Source organism: Vulpes lagopus, chromosome X (genome assembly GCF_018345385.1).
Source record: "Vulpes lagopus strain Blue_001 chromosome X, ASM1834538v1, whole genome shotgun sequence".
Classification (NCBI taxonomy): Eukaryota; Metazoa; Chordata; class Mammalia; order Carnivora; family Canidae; genus Vulpes; species Vulpes lagopus.
This window is the reverse complement of record NC_054848.1, coordinates 71,753,509-71,770,825: the sequence shown is the minus strand read 5'-3', so window position 1 is coordinate 71,770,825 and position 17,317 is coordinate 71,753,509. Positions and strand designations below refer to the sequence as shown.

Here is a 17,317-nt window from a genome sequence, read left to right as displayed (position 1 = left end):
TCTAAGTGCCTTTTTTTTTTCTTTCCATAAGCATAGATAGCTATTTCAGGAGTTGACTTTGTCTTGAAGACAGTAAGTCAAATTTTATATGCAGATAAAGGTCACTGAAGTAGTGGACATGTGCCTATGTGATAAGTTTGTCTATTGTGAATTATATACCATCCCAGACTGGTTAGGATGAGTATATTTGTTATACGAACTGGGATGACAATGAGCAGGGGATAATTGTGCTCCAGCACTAAAAATCGATTACAGAATTTACCTGAGAATTCATGATGAAGTTTCTAAAAGATTCTATAGCATGGAGTTACATTCATATTTCCTAAATATTTTTTATTTCTTTATTTAATTGAGTATTTTATTTTATTTTTTGTCAAATGATCCATTTTTTTTTTCAAGTGTCCACCTCAGTGCCCGTCACCCATTCCCCTCCAACACCCACCCTCCTCCCCTTCTACCACCCCTAGTTCGTTTCCCCGAGTTAGGAGTCTTTATGTTCTGTCTCCCTTCCTGATATTTCCCAACATTTCTTTTCCCTTCCTTTATATTCCCTTTCACTATTATTCATATTCCCCAGCAATTAGAAACGACAAATACCCACCATTTGCTTCAACGTGGATGGAACTGGAGGGTATTATGCTGAGTGAAATAAGTCAATCGGAGAAGGACAAACAGTGTATGTTCTCATTCATTTGTCAAATGATCCTTTATTGGAATATTCTCCTTTGTGGTTCTTAACTAGCTGAACATTTCACTGCACCACTATTGATGTCATGAGGGTGGCAGCCACCAACATAGCAGCCCACAGACTGGGCAGTCTCCAGGATCTCTTTAATGATTCCAAAGAGTTATCTGGCTAAACACTGATGCCACATATGTTGGGAAATATTGACAATCTCTTAAAAAGTGACATTTCCACTGTGCTTAATATTTTTCTGCTCTTTTCTGTCTCTTGGCAGTTCCTTGAGGGATTTCATAATCATAGTAGAGGCAGAAGGTACCACTTCAATCTGGGCCTATCTGTTCTGAATGGTCAGTTTCACTGTAATCTTTAGACCCTTCCAATCACTGGTTGCCTTGGCAATGTCATCGCCAATCTTTTTTGGAGACAGACCCAACAGGCCAATCTTTGGGGCCAGGGCAGATGTGGCACCAACTTCCCCAAGGGTGCACCTCAGGTATGTGACTTTGTTCTTGTTTGGATTGATTTTAGGTGATAGGATGGAGATGGCTGGTGTCAGAATATCCTAAAATTGGGATGATGGAAGACAGTTGCACCTTTGCCTCTTCTAAGCCAAAAGCCAAAAGGAAAACTCTTATTTTAAAACCATATAAAATGCATTATGCTTTATGTAATCTTCTGACATTTGGCCAGCTATGTACAATACTCTCAGATCTGCCAGCTGTGTTGAGGGAGCAAAAACATTTTGTTTTCAGACAGCTTGATAAAAATTCTGAAGTTTGTGAGAAAACAGAACTTAAAAATGTAATTTTGTGAACCATCAGAAACTGAGGTGATATTCAAAAGGGAAGAGTCCTTGATTTTACCATAATGATATCCTTCTTGTTTTTCAATAATAGATTGCCAAATTGAATTGAACATATTTTCCACTATGACTTCTAGATAGTCTCTTTACTTTTTGCTTTAGGATCTGACAGAATAAAGAATGCTTCCCCAGTCTGGGCCAGATGATGATTTGCTGTGTGAATCACAAAAAGAAAGTTTTAGTCTCCACAGAGACTGGTTAAAGGAATTTAAACACTAAGAAATATAATGTCTAAAACATAATTAAATGTTATATTCAGTGTTTTATCCCCTCTACCTTACAGACAAAATCTTCACTTGCCCAAATTGCTTAGAGCTGGTGACTGAGGCAGACAGTAGGCAAGGAAGAGGTGGAAGGGTGAGGGTGGGGCTGTTGCCCTTACTCTAGGTCTTGGAACTCAGGCTCTTCAGGCTCCACCTATAGATGGACAGGGTTCTGCCCGCTTTTATTACCTCTACCAAGGGAGAGGCTTGGAACTTAAGATGGCATGAACTTCCAATCTCTGCCAAGGGCATAATCCTATTAGACTTGTGTTTTGTGAACTGTGGATTGTAACACATTGATGCGTTGTGAAATCAATTTGATGGGTTTAACCAGTATTTTAAAAACAATTTGGAATAAATGTTTATATGGCACATTTTCAAACATCTGTTTCAATTGTGTGTCTGTATGTCTGTGTGTATGGGGTCACAATATAAAAAGTATTTCTTAATGTTGGTAAAATGACAAGTGTGTGCTGGAGAGGATGTGGAGAAAGGGGAACTCTCTTGCACTGTTGGTGGGAATGTGAACTGGTGCAGCCACTCTGGAAAACTGTGTGGAGGTTCCTCAAAGAGTTAAAAATAGATCTGCCCTACGACTTAGCAATTGCACTGCTGGGGATTTACCCCAAAGATACAGATGCAATGAAACGCCGGGACACCTGCACCCCGATGTTTCTAGCAGCAATGTCCACAATAGCCAAACTGTGGAAGGAGCCTCAGTGTCCATCGAAAGATGAATGGATAAAGATGTGGTTTATGTATACAATGGAATATTACTCAGCCATTAGAAACGACAGATACCCACCATTTGCTTTGACGTGGATGGAACTGGAGGATATTATGCTGAGTGAATAAGTCAATCGGAGAAGGACAAACATATGGTCTCATTCATTTGGGGAATAGAAAAAATAGTGAAAGGGAATAAAGAGGAAAGGAGAAAAAATGAGTGGGAAATATCAGAAAGGGAGACAGAACATGAGAGACTCCTAACTCTGAGAAATGAACAAGGGGTGTTGGAAGGGGAGGTGGGGGGGGAGTGGGGGTGACTGGGTGATGGGCATTGAGGGGGGCACTTGATGGGATGGGCACTGGGTGTTATGCTATATGTTGGCAAATTGAACTCCAACAAAAAAAGAATTAAAAAAATGACAAGTGTGAAAGCTACTGCATTTGATTTCTATACTAGACATACCAATTATGTTATTCTTTTGCTTTATTTCAGAAGTAAAGGAGCCTTCCCCCACCCCCTGAGTAAATTAGAGAATTCAACAAATAAGTAGGATTTCTAAACACAGGGCTTCAAGCAGCCAGTCTGAATATATTGCTAATTCTTAATCAGTGCAGACATGCAGCTATGGTATTATGCAGTCAGCTTTGCATCTCCGTAAAAAGGCATATCTTGCATAAGAAAAGCAGACATAATTGATAAATATCCTCTGTTCACATAGGAAAAAAGTAACCATGTACTAGAAGTTAAGAGATTCATATCTATGTGAAAAATTTTCACCAGTACTTACAAACACCTGTAATGTGCAAAGCACAATATTGACAGGAGAAGGGGGTCAGGAGCACAAAAAAGAATGAAACCCAGACTGTATTGTCAAAGATATTTATAGTCTAGTGAGAGAGACTTGTAGAGTAATAATTCAAGGAAACAACCAATGTAGGATTGTACAAGTCCTTGGTCTATCGGCTCTCAAATCCATTTCTCATACTTCCCCTGCTCTACTCTGTATCATGAGATGCTGACCCCTATAGGTGGCATTTCCAAGTTTCTTTTGTAAACTAGCTTTTATATGGGTTTGAACAATGGAAGTCACTGATTAGATAATGGAGAACAGCAAGGCAAAGCCATAGTATTTATTTCCCTCTTTTTGGGTGTCCATGATTCCAGTTCCCTTTGTAGAAACCTGCCATGGTTCTAGATTCCCCTAAGTGGCTCTGACCTCTAGATTCTAGTTCTAGTTACATCTGCTTCTACCTTTGACCTTGGAGTCCAATCCTGTAGCAAAATTCTGCTTTTGTTATTTTCTCAATTGCTTCATCATTCCTTGTTAGCCTCTTAGAAATCTTTCATAACCTGTGTAAAAATTTTCTACATTAAATTCCCTTTGTTTTAGGTACTTATAGTTGTTTATGTTTTCTGGTTAGACTCTGATTAATAAAAGAGTTTAGAATGAAATATGTATTCATGATTATCATAACAATAACTGATATCAATTTAATGATTACATATGTCAGATATTATTTTAAGAACCTTTCATGTATAGACAGCTTTATTTCAAAGATGAGAAAGCTGAGGCACAAAGAGGTTACTTAACTTGACCAAGATCATTTAACTATTAAAGCATTGCCTTGTCCTGATTTTCAATTTGGATTTCTTTTTAAACTACCCCATACTTTATCTGTAGAATTCTTCTGTTAGATGTAACCATTTTTCAAAATTATCGTGCATTTTGTAAATCCCAGTCTCTTTTGACACTGATGTAGTCATTCATCAATAAAAATGAACATTTACTGGGCACCAACTATATACCAAACACTGTGATAGGTGCTATAGTTGTAAAAGGTATGATAACTCTGCTCTGTTAAGCCACCCCTCTTCCAACCTGCTTTTATAAGGGTAATGTCACTGCTAAAATCAAGAATTAAAATTAAGTAAAATAGACTTCTAAATTACAATCAAGTGAAATCTAAATGACAGCTCAGAAATGATATCAGTTCACTTTTGAACTAAACTTGCATTTGGAAATATTCCTCTCTGATCCTTAAAGAAATAATTTGCAGTCTTATCCTGAAAACCAGTACTCCTTAATTTGTCCATTTGAAATAAACATACATTTTAGTACCAGGGTAAATCAGGTTTGGGAAGTAATATTTCCTTTGTAGCTAAGTAATCAGTGATGTGCAACATTATGGTTGTTTCTCATTACTGTAATTTGGGGAGCTACTTCTCAAACTTTCTCAATTAATATAAATCTATCAGCTACCAACCAAAATACCCTTTGGGTATGGATTATTCAGCTTGCATACAAGGCTACTCATATTATGAACTGAAATGTACAATCAAGCAGAATGATGTGCACACAGCTGTTTTATATTTAGTTGGCTTTCTAATGTGAGCTAATTTGTTGTAGGGATGGAGGGTATTACTAAGATTTATTTCAAGTTTAAGATGAGATAAAAATTTTACTTGAAGGTGAAACTTCAGTCTCAACTCAACTTTAACAGATATTACTTTTGTATTTCTTATTGCTAGATGGAGGAAAGTGTTTGCTATATTAGCACATATAAAGGTAATAAGACTTCACAACACCTCCTCCCTCTCTGAAACCAACATCTTAAAATCCTTACTTTCCTTTTATAATGATAAATGTGAATAAAAGCAAAAGTGATACGAATATCACTTAGACTTGAAAGTCTATGTGAAAATTAGATAGTAATTGCATAACAAAATACAGTATTCACCTTGTTCTTTGGTTTATATCTTACCTAAATGCTCTGACAGAAGGTAGGGCTGTTCAATGGATATATAATGCATGGAAGTGTTTCCATTTATGCAGGTTTTCCCCTTGGGCAAAGATGAAGCACAGAAGGGAGGAAAAAAGACCTCAAGGAGAGTAAGATGTCATCCTCTGGTTTTAGAATAAACTAGTGCTATCTCCTGAAACTATACCTCAGCAGAAAACCTTGTAAGAAGCCAATTAGCAACCAAACCATCATGCAGAACACCACACTACAACTATTAAAAGGTATGAAGTTAGTGATCCTGAATGGAACAGTACTGTATTGGTTGTAAAACCTAAGTTTACTTTGTGAGGAGTGTAACAGGGTACAGAATGTTAATTGTAACAACCAAGGAAAATAGAAATGCTTAATTTTATTAATGAACATTGTTAATTTCTTGAGAAATCTAAACTTCAGAGGAATGTTGGTTTCATTTTAGAAAAATTCTAGTTGTTCTTGTTGGCTCATTATGAAGACCTGGATATTCTATTTAACTCAAGATACTAGCAGGTAGAACACATACCTATTTTCTGCTTCTAAATAGTCAAGAAGAAATGTACATTATCTGTGTTATAGAATAAGATTATATTTAAGCACTCTACTATATTAGTGATACATTAACTAATAATATAAATATTATAATTGAACAACTTCAAAGATAATGTTGTTTAATAATAGGAAATCATCCATACAAGTTTAAATATTAGTATAGGGCCTGAAAAAATCAAAATGCAAACAAGCTAAAGTTATAACCTCAAATTAATATTTTAAGTTCCATCATTATTATTTGATTTCTTTACTCACTTATGTTCACTGCCATCTTCACAAGGATCCTAATGGTTCTTATCTATTGAATATATATATATATATATATATATATATATATATATATTCAATTTGTATATTTCCTTCATCTCATAGCCTGTACACTGGATCAAGCCACCTCTTGCATAGACCATCATAATATGATTCTAAACAGTACTACTGCCTTCACACTTGTTCTTGAATTTATTCAAATTCATTCTCCATTCTTTAGTCAATGTGATATTTCTAACACATACATTTAATCATATCAATTTCTCCACTCAAAACCTTCCAGTATTTCCCCCTTTACCTCAGGGTAAAGTTTAAGTTTCTTAATATAACATTTCAATTCCTGCCTGATCTGATTTTAAGTTATTATCTCTGATGTCTAAGAAGTAGATATATTTCATAGATTAACATGGCCAATGTTTTTAGCTCTTCTCTTTAAAAGGTGGAGTCTATTTCCCCACCTTATGAATATAAGTTGGCCTTGTGACTTGCTCTGATCACAACGTCACGGAAGTCAAAGTGTGTGAGTTCTGAGCCTAGTCCTCAAGAAAATTTGCATCTTCCACTCTTGTTCTCTAAGAACCCTACCACTGCTATGTGAAAAAGCCTAGGCAAGCCATATCGAGGATGAATGACCACATGAGGAGAAATAACAAAATGTAGTATTCACCTTCTCCTTCAATTTATAGCTTACCTAAATGCTCTGACAGAAGGTTGGGCTGTTCAATAGATACTTAACGCTTGGAAGGAATGTCTTTCAATGCATTAGGTGTATGTATTTTTGACCCACAAAAGTGTGAGCCAATAAATAATTTTTGTTCTAAGTCACTAAGTTTCAGGATGACTTGGTATATAGCAAAAGATAAAGCTATCTTTTAATTTTGTTTTCCTTTATACACTTCAATGAGAAACATGATTTTTTGTTTCATCACAATTGTTTATCCCAACAAACAGAATCATGACTCATGTTCCACAAATTAAGTATCTCTGTAATAGTCCATGTATTTCTGAGAGTTCTATCACATTTGTTAGAGCTCACCAACACCCTTTGCTCAGAAAGGTTGTGGAGATGATTGTGACATTGGAATGTTGTTGGAGATTGCATGAAAATCCTTGATTGGGCAGGACCATTAAATAGGGAAAGAACAACACTGGCTCCCACAGTTATAACATAATTTGAGTGGGCCCAATCTCATGAAGTCACATTTAACAATAAATCACAAAATAACAGTGGGTACAGACATGAAGTGATACCTATTTCCATGGAAAAGTATTCTAACTTATCAAGTCTTAAAGAACTTCAAGTTCCATTAGGGGTGTGCTGAGGACTCCTTTCTCTGAAAGATAGATCTTGGCATGATACCCTAGGTCTGAATTCTATTTGGAACTTCAAGAAATTGCTTTGAGCCAGTGTCTCAACTTTCAGTTACCACAAAGAATTTAATAAAGGCAGAACAGGGTCAAGTAAAGCTCCTATTCAAGGATTTCTGATTGCCTCCTTTCTGGACTCTCCAAATTTCTAAGCAGTGGTTAGTGAATCTAAATAAGTTGTAGCTATAGTCACCACCCCGAAAATCTGTCAGGATCTCTTTCCTCTACCTTGACAACTGTTTTCCCCTTCAGGGGTTTTTACTTCTGATTAACATAGAATCTTAAGTACCAGGTCATATCACCTCACCTGGTTTTTCTTTACAGATAAACTTTATCTTGAGTAACTTTCTTCTAGCACCATCTGACATGAAACCATAGGACCTGGAGTCCTACTGACATATGTGAAAGTTCAGCTCTGGCACTATTAACTGTGTGACCTCAGACAAACATTCAATCTCTGGGTCATTCTGTAAAATGAGTATACTACACATCTTACAGGTGTGTTGTGATCCAATGGCTTCATGTTTTCTCAGAACCTTCCTCGTATCACACAGATTTACCATCTCCATCAGCATCATCTACTTTTCCCTTCAGTCAGCCATTCAACATTTGTTGAGTGCTTACTCTTTGGTAGATACTGTTTGAGGTAAAACGGACTAAGATTGTTGTCCTTGAGGCGGTTATGTTTTAGTAGGGGGGAGACAAAAAAAATAAAATAAATGAGGAAAATATATAGTATATAGAAAATGATAAGCACTGTCAAGGAAAAAAGTAAAGTAGAAAAAGGAAGGTTACAAGAACCAAGGCAGGGTGGGGTTTGCAGCAATCAAGTAATGTTTCACAGAGAAATAACACTGAGCAAAGATTTGAAGAAAGTGAATGAATTAGACAAATAGATATTGAGAGAAGAAAACTCTGGGCAGAAGAAACAAGCCCCTAAGGAGATATAACATGCCTGGCATGTTCAAAGGATAGCAAAGAGGCCAGTGTGACTGGAGCTGCAATAATAAGTGGGGGAATAATATAATAGGTCAGAGAGATCATGAGGACTAAATTATATAGGACCTCATTGGCTGTTGTGAACACTTTGGCTTTACAGAAGACTGGTATGATCTGATTCTCACTTTTAAAAGATCATTTTGGTTTCTTAATTTAAAACCCATCATTTGCTTCAACATGGATGGAACTGGAGAGTATTATGTTGAATGAAACAAATCAGTCAGAGAAGGACAATCATCATATGGTTTCACTCATACGGAGAATTTAAAAAAGAATGAAAGGGATTATAGGGGAAAGGAGAGAAAATGAGTAGGAAAAATCAGAGAGGGTGACAGAACATGAGAGACTCCTAACTCTGGGAAATGAACAAGGGGTAGTGGAAGGGGAGGTGGGTGGGGCGATGTGGTGGCTGGGTGATGGGCACCGAGGGGGGCACTTGAGGAGATGAGCACTGGGTGTTATACTATATGTTGGCGAATCAAACTCCAATAAAAAATATAAAAATATAAAATAGACTACAGAGAAATAAGAAGGGAAGCAGCAATACCAGTTGGGAGGCTATTGCTGGTGGGGATGGTGAGGGCAAGGAGTAGGGTAGTAGCTGTGGATGTGATAAAAGTGGTCAAATTCCAGGTATATTTTGAATATGGAACAACAACATTTCCCGATGAATAAGCCGTGGAATGTGAGGGAGATGGAGGAGAAAAGATGACTCTAATGTCTCCAGACTTTTATGTAACACATCCCTCTTACATCTTCCCATTAAATCTTACTGGTTTTATGTTCTATTCAATACAAGTCTCAACATTACCAACTAACAAACTGATTAATGAATAAATGTTATTTTAGTGTAGTTTCTGCTTTTATTATTTTAGATTGACCTTAGTTTAAGCAGCCAGAGGGTGTAAAGATAATTTACTGAACTGAGGTTTAATCGAGGATTAGAGCCTATTAAGTTACTTCCCCAGAAATCTTTTTTTTTTTTTTTTTAATGTTGCAAACCCAAGTTCTTGTGACAAGCCTGACTTCATGCCCCACCATGACAGCTTGCATTTGTTTGGACTCAGAATTATTTTGGCTATAAATTCCCTGAGGTATATAATTAGAGATTAAATCTAGATTCTTAAAAAGAGCTCAAAAGGCAAGGCCTGCTACAAGTCGTAGGAAGAATTTATTCTCATTCACCTTATTGACGCATCTTATTGGCTTTCCAAATTAAGTAGTTTAACCTGACTTTTAAAACAGAAGCTTCCTAATTTCTTTTCCACCCCTCAGTCCAAGAAGTTGATGTTTGAAGCTCCAAAGGTTTCTAGGTATTCCAATGAAGAAAATAAAATGTTTTATACTTCAAATGCAAGAGTCAATTATTCTTCACTGGATCAGTCCAGAAGCATGATCATAGATTTAGACCCCAAAGTTATCATTTGAGGAAATGCGTGGCAGAGTGGGATCCCTAAAGGTCATAGTGTTTTCAGTATTTGAAATAACACAGATAATTTGGTTTTCAGGCTTCATATTTTGACTTCAGAAAAAAAAATCTAGTATTTGATTAACATCTTGTTTAGGAACATGGTAGGACTAAGAAGGATTTGGCCATTGATATTTAAGATAGACCAATTAAACAGTATTCACCAGAGTCTGTGATTCCTTGATTTAAAATTTTCTATTTTAGACTCAGTCTAAAAAGATCACAACAGTATTTGAAAACTGTTTCCAAAATCACCTAAGAGAAGGTGTAGATCAACAGAAACACACCTTTTTACCTTTTTATGAATCAAAATAAGACATTTTGTCTATTTACTATCTGACTACTCTTTACCTTCAGAATGTGTTTATTTTTTGTTCAGAAAACTACCTGAACCTTCATGTTTAGTTGACATCAGACCTTTGGAGCACCTTTATCCTTTCTATAACAATAATTTAACAGAAGGAAATCTAACAAATAGTTATTGTTATTATGTATTATAGGGGAATTAAATTAGTATAAATATAAAGCACTTTTTCTGAAATTAACATGACCAAGCTAAGCCAGCTAAAGGCTCCAACTTCACCCTCATCCAATTTAATAAAAATTAGAAAATGATATAGTTTTTTGGCTTTTAGTGTGTAAAATCAGGAATTTATTTTTTTCATTATATATAAGCTTTTTGTCCTCTTACATTTATTATCTACTTACTTCAGACACTAGAGTATCACTATCACACAACTTTATAATAAGGTTCTTTTGGTGTATGCAATTCTGTACCAAATTCTATGAGGATCCAAAAAAGACCCATCTAATTCCTTAAAATCTTAATATACTACCATGAGTTGCCAGTGTATTAGCCATCTGCTAGATTATTTATTGTAGATATAACTCCATGGGAATAAACAGTTTAATAGATTTGTCTTGGTTGAGAAGAAATAAGTTGATAATTTCCTGTAGAAATATTAGCATTTTGAGAACTTTGGAGACCTTATTAAGGAACTATTGACCTAAAAAACAAACAACAAAAGATTCTTACTTCAAGAAACATTCCTTGATACCTATGGTACATGTCTTTTTTTTTCCCTTCAAGTCACTTCCACACTTATGAGTATAAGTTATTCTGCTACTTTGTCATTGTACATTGCCTTTTGTTATCTTTCCATTTATCTTTGTGGCCATTAAAAATTGAGCAAGTGATTCACAATTTAAATTATATTTTATGATTTTTATACATTATTCATTTGTCTTGTAACCCTACTCCATCTTTTGTGTCATGCCGCGTTATAAGCTGAAGAATATCTTTCCCCTTCTAAATTTATATGTTGAAATCTTAACCCTCAGTGTCTCAGAATGTGACTACATTTGGATATATGGCCTTTAAACAGATAATTAAGTTAAAATAAAGGCATTAACGAGTTCCCTAATCTAGTATGATTGATGTCCTTATAAGAAGAGGAAATTAGGACAGAAGCATGTATGGACAGATAACCATGTGAAGACACAGGAAGAAGATAATCAACAAGGCAAGGAGAGAGGCTGAGGAGAAACCAACCCTATTGACACCTTAATCTTGGACTTTTAGCCTCCAGAACTTTGATAAAATAAGTTTCTGTTGTTTAAGCCACCTAGTTTGTTGTACTTTGTTATAGAAGACTTAGCAAACTAATATAGACAACCATCTTTTTAGTAGTTTGTGTATAAAGCATAAGTATCTTATAAATATGGGTTTGGAAAACTAGTTCTTTGTGAAGTATTTGTAAATCACAATGATTTTCATTCAGTTTATTCAAAGTATTTCCTTTTACACTGATCTGTTTCAGAGTTCAGTCATAAGACATTTAATTTGGTTATCAACTCTAGATGTATGCCTTAATTCAGCACATTTTGGTTGTGTGCTTCTGGTAGACCAGGTTCTCTCCTAGATATTGAGGATACAGTGGTAAATGCACTAAGGCCCTCTCCTGGTGGAGGTTGCATTCAAGTAGTGGCAATAGTTAATGGATGCCAAGTACTTCATTTCTTGTCTTTACAGAAGTAGATTTTCTACCTTAATTGCTTTAAAATAATAGGTATTTATAATTGGTTTATATTGTTACTTTAATGTATTTTAAAATTGGAAAATTTGTAAAACCCTAAAGACTTTGAACTACTACATTTTAATGACATTTAACGGTGCATAGTATATTGTATGCAACAGTTCAGCAAATGTTTGGGAAATTATTATAATTTCTCCTTAAATTTTCTTTGGTGGGAAATGTTTGGTAGCACCACACATTTAATTTTCTATAATGTTAGCTATAATAATCACCATTTTTACCACATTGAGTTATTACTTTATTTGGCTATTAATTATCATCTATACAAATTTCTGCCTCATATTTTTTGTATTTGCTTTATAAAACATTCAAATTCAGAGTTGATTTTAGAAATTTAAAATAAGTATTTCAGACTCTGTTGTTAACCTGCTTTCCATACAGTATGGACATCACTGGCTAAATATAGTCTGATAACATACTGTTGAAATGGAAATCTCTTGATGATATGGCAAATGTTTAGGAAACTGTCTTCTGATTTGGTGCCAAAACATGATTAATACAGTACCTGAGCTCTTCTTATGGGGGAAAAATAACCATCCTAGTAACTGACATTATTTTTATATGTTAGTTACAACTTTTTTTTTTTTGCCACTGTCTATAGATTCCTTGTGGTTCTCCTTTGTTTAAATTCTTTTGGCTTTTATTTATTTGTTTTAAAGTGAAGTAGGCAAGGAGTTCAATGTTTGCTAAATTGATTTCCATCTGATAAACAGATATAGCAAAAATTTCATTGCATTATTTCATGCATTAATTTTTAACCATACTCGTTCTGACATAGGTCTGAATATAAAGAGAGATAATGAAGACTACATGTTCGTTGCTTTACACCTGCGTTTTAATGCTGAGGATTTTTTAAGATTATATAGACACACACTGAAAATTCAATGGATGACTTTAAAGTGCACTAACATTTCAAATGACATTTTCCTACATGATTTATACCTTGTCCAGTGGTCAGACAGTGAATCAGTCAAGCTGACTTATCCTGATTCACAAAAAGGTGAAAAGATGTGTTCTCTGTGACTCAACACCTTTCCTGGGGTGATTTTGAAAACAGTTTTAAAAGACTTACTCTAACTTTTTAAAGCTGATTCTAATGTTCAAAGCCCTGAAAACAAATAAATCAAAACAACAAAATGATAAATAATATTTGTAATATTTGGTTATTATATTTATAAAACATGATTCCCTCAAGATTGGATGCTATTTTTAAAATTCATTACTCTTTTTTCTCTCACAATATGTATATTTTAATTTATTGTGAGAACTAGTCCAATGCATTTTTCCTTTATAGTTTGGATATAGGCTGGGGAATTATGCACATATTTGACAATCAGGAGATATTTAGAATTCCACAAATATTACTAAAAAATGTGTCCAGAATAATTTGATGTTAGAAAACAGCCATTTATTCCTAGTAGGAAGTAGAAAACAGTAGGAGAATGAAAACTCAAGTAGATTTAACTGTAAAGAAGACTTTTTTTTTTAACTTAAAAAATTAAAAACAATAGAATCCAGACAGCAGCTATAAATAACAAGGTCATTTACTTAGGTGAGAAAAGCCAATTCGTTTTCTCGAAATAAGCACATATTTCCTTGTCAAGTGCCAACACTTTGGACAGTATATGGAGAAAGAAGACAAAGGCCAATAAGAACCTCCAGAGTCAGAAGTTCCACGTTTCAGGAGTGATGGAAAATGTATTTGCTATCCTGAAAGAGTATAGAGGTTCATTAGTGACAGTTCATTAGTGAAGACCATGTAAAGTCCTTATAAGTCCTTGGAAAGAAGACTATGCACACAATTGTCAAAGACCAATGGAAGAGCAAGGAAAGAACTGAGTGTTCCATTAATATCTCCTTTTTATGTCAAAGCAAAATCTGTAGAGAAAGGAAAAGGTAAAGTGGAAAAGGAAAGGAAAAAGCTCTAATTCTATAAACAACATATCTGACAGAATGGCTAAAAGCATGAAAGAAAAAAAAAATAATTTTCCCCACATCATCTATATGAGCTCAGGATTGGAAAGGAAAGCAGTATATAGCATTTGCTTACTAGAATGTGTTATGGAGCAGTTCATTGTCACAAACAAACAGCAGCAATCTACCTCTTCTTGAAAATGAAATAGAGATCAGTTAAAAAGGATTTATGGTATCAAGGGATTTCAATAAACAGGTAAGTGGATTTGGATGTCTACCAGGTATCAGGTTTTCAGAGTTTAACATTTAATTTGGCAGCCTGTTGGGTTTGAAACTTATTTCAGATTCAATCCATTCCTCATATTGTTAGGGAACTTCAGTTTCATTAGATATATTTAAAATTTTTTAATTAAAAAACATCAATAGAAAAAAAATTTAAAAAAATTAAAAACTTCAATAGTGTTTCAAATGATAAATATCAGAAAGGGAGACAGAACATGAGAGACTCCTAACTCTGGGAACCGAACAAGGGGTGGTGGAAAGGGAGGTGAGCGGGGGGTGGGGGTGACTGGGTGACAGGCACTGAGGGGGGCACTTGATGGGATGAGCACTGGGTATTATGCTATATGTTGGCAAATTGAACTCTAATAAAAAAAATTTAAGAAAACTGAGGTTGGAGATGAGGACATTTCTATAATAAAAGTATAAAATGATAAGAGTCTAAATAAGCAATGGTTATAGAAATAGAAAGAAAAAGACTAGAGAGATGTTTAAGAGACGTAATTCACAGGATTTGGAGATCAGTTTGGATTGGCAGGCAATGTGAGGGAAAGAATTAGTAAAAGATGATACAATGGATATCACTCAGTCATCCAAAAGAATGAAATCTTGCCATTCACAATTACATGGATAGAACTAGTAAGTGAAGTAAGTCAGAGAAATACAAGTACCGTATGATTTCATTCATATGTGGAATTAAGAAACAAAACAGATGAATATAAGAGGAAGAAAATAAAATAAGATGAAAACAGATGGAGGCAAATCATACTCTTAATCATAGAAAACAAACTGAGGGTTACTGGAAGGGAAGTGGGTGGGGAGATGGGGTAATTGAATAATGGGCATTAAGGAAGGCACTTGTTATGATGAGCACTGGGTGTTATATGCAACTGATGAATCACTAAATTCTATCCCTGAAACTAATAATACAGTATATGTTAACTAAATTGAATTTAAATTAAAAATTTAACCAAAAAAATCCTACCTCAGAGAAATGAAATAGAAAATAGAGGAAGAAGAGTAAATTCTAAAGGGGAAATTCTCTATTCAATTTAAATCGTGTGAGTTTAAGTTACCTGTTAGATATCCACCTACCAGACAGTTCTATATATTAGTCTGAATGTCAAGAAAGAAATCTGAGTTGGAGATAAAGACTTGAAAACCAGCAACATGTGGTGAAAACTGAAGAGAATGTAGTGGGTTTAGCTGCAAAGAAAGAGAATAATTACTTGGGAAGGAATAACACTTAATTGGATACATTTAAAAAGAGGAAATCTGAGAGGGCGGAGTATATAGAGAAGTAAAAGGAAATCCCTCTGGTTTCTCTTAACTTTGTTAAGAGAGTCAAAGAAATTTAAAAAAAATACATGAAAGGTAGAGGTGGCAAATGATGCTATGATGTTAAATAAGATTCATTCACATCACATGCATTTACTGAGTACAGATTATATGCTAGATCATGTTGTAGGGATATGAGGACAGAAAGAATCCATTGGGGTCACAGATGACCTTCACTAAAGCAGATTCAGGACTTGAGGGCAGGAAAGTGAGCCAAGGAAAGAACAGTACTGAGACAGTGTTAGAACAATTCTGGAACCTTGATAGACTAAGCTACATGGGAGTTTTCATACTACAAACACCTAAGAAGACTGGATAAAAGATAATCAAAATTTTAAATACGTGTTTAAATATCTGTTCTTCCAAGAAACAAAAGGAAATCCCTATGTACCAAAAGAAACTAAAAGGTAGATTGATAAGTACACAAAACAATACTTTGCCAGCCACGTACCATGGGCTAGGTAGAATGGGCATGGGATGCATAAACATGGAGTAAACTTTTAAAAAGATCATACTAACTAGAGGATTTGATTTTTAATACCCACAAAAGGACTGTAAACAAGCTCTTGGCCCTACCTAAGTTGAAAGCAACACAAATGAGATGTATGTAATTCTAAAAGACATAGAAAATCAGAATATACCAGTAAAGAAACTGAACATAATTTTTATTTTTTTATTTTTTATTTTTATTTTTTTTTTTAAAGATTTTATTTATTTATTCATGATAGTCACACACACAGAGAGAGAGGCAGAGACATAGGCAGAGGGAGAAGCAGGCTCCATGCAGGGAGCCCGATGTGGGATTCGATCCCGGGTCTCCAGGATCGCGCCCTGGGCCAAAGGCAGGCGTCAAACCGCTGCGCCACCCAGGGATCCCTGAACATAATTTTTAAATACGTATTCTTCTACATATAAGCACAATAATAATTATTAACAAAAAATAATGACATGGTTTTAAGTATTTTACTCAAACATTAAAGATTACTATAATATACAAACTTGTCAGGAGTTTGAAAATGAGTTCAAATCTCCAACTCAGTTTTAGAACTATTTTAACCAATAATTGCACAAGAAATGAAAATTACAGGCGATCTAACTTACAAACATAGGTACACATCTACAAAATAAAGTTGTGGCAAATGGACTTATGCGACAAATAGTAAAAATAAGTAAATGGATTTAAATAAAATAAAATTATGGCCAATTAAATTTTAACACTAGTGTGTCTAGCATTTTACTATTTTTATGAACACTCCTCTATCTCCATATAACACATCTTTTTTTCTCATCATATCTACCTATAAAGGTTGTTCTTTTATTTTTTTAATGTTTTTAAAGATTGTATTTATTTATTCATGAAAGACACACACACACACAGAGAAGCAGAGACACAGGCAGAGGGAGAAGCAGGCTCCGCGCAGGGATACCAACATGGGACTCAATCGTGGAACTCTGACATCACTCCCTCAGCGGAAGGCAGACGCTCAACCGCTGAGCCACCAGGCATCCCAAGGTTGTTCTTTTAAATAGAATATATAGTGATAGTAATTTTTTTTCTGCCAAGGTTCAGGATAAGTTATGAGTTAGAAACAAACTAAAAATGTCCCATGCAACTGACTAGCTTAATAGGAAAGACCTTTCTAGAAAGTCCTTGTTCCTTCACTAAAGTAACCTATAGGGTGTCATTTATTTTTGAAAAGGAGAATAAACTTCATTTTAGAA

At 34.9% G+C, this 17,317-nt stretch overlaps 1 pseudogene; it reads right to left on the bottom strand.

The window, feature by feature from the left end:
- Positions 1 to 734: 734 nt before the first annotated feature.
- The window catches only part of LOC121482575, a 51,102-nt pseudogene continuing 34,519 nt past the window's right edge, over positions 735 to 17,317 (bottom strand).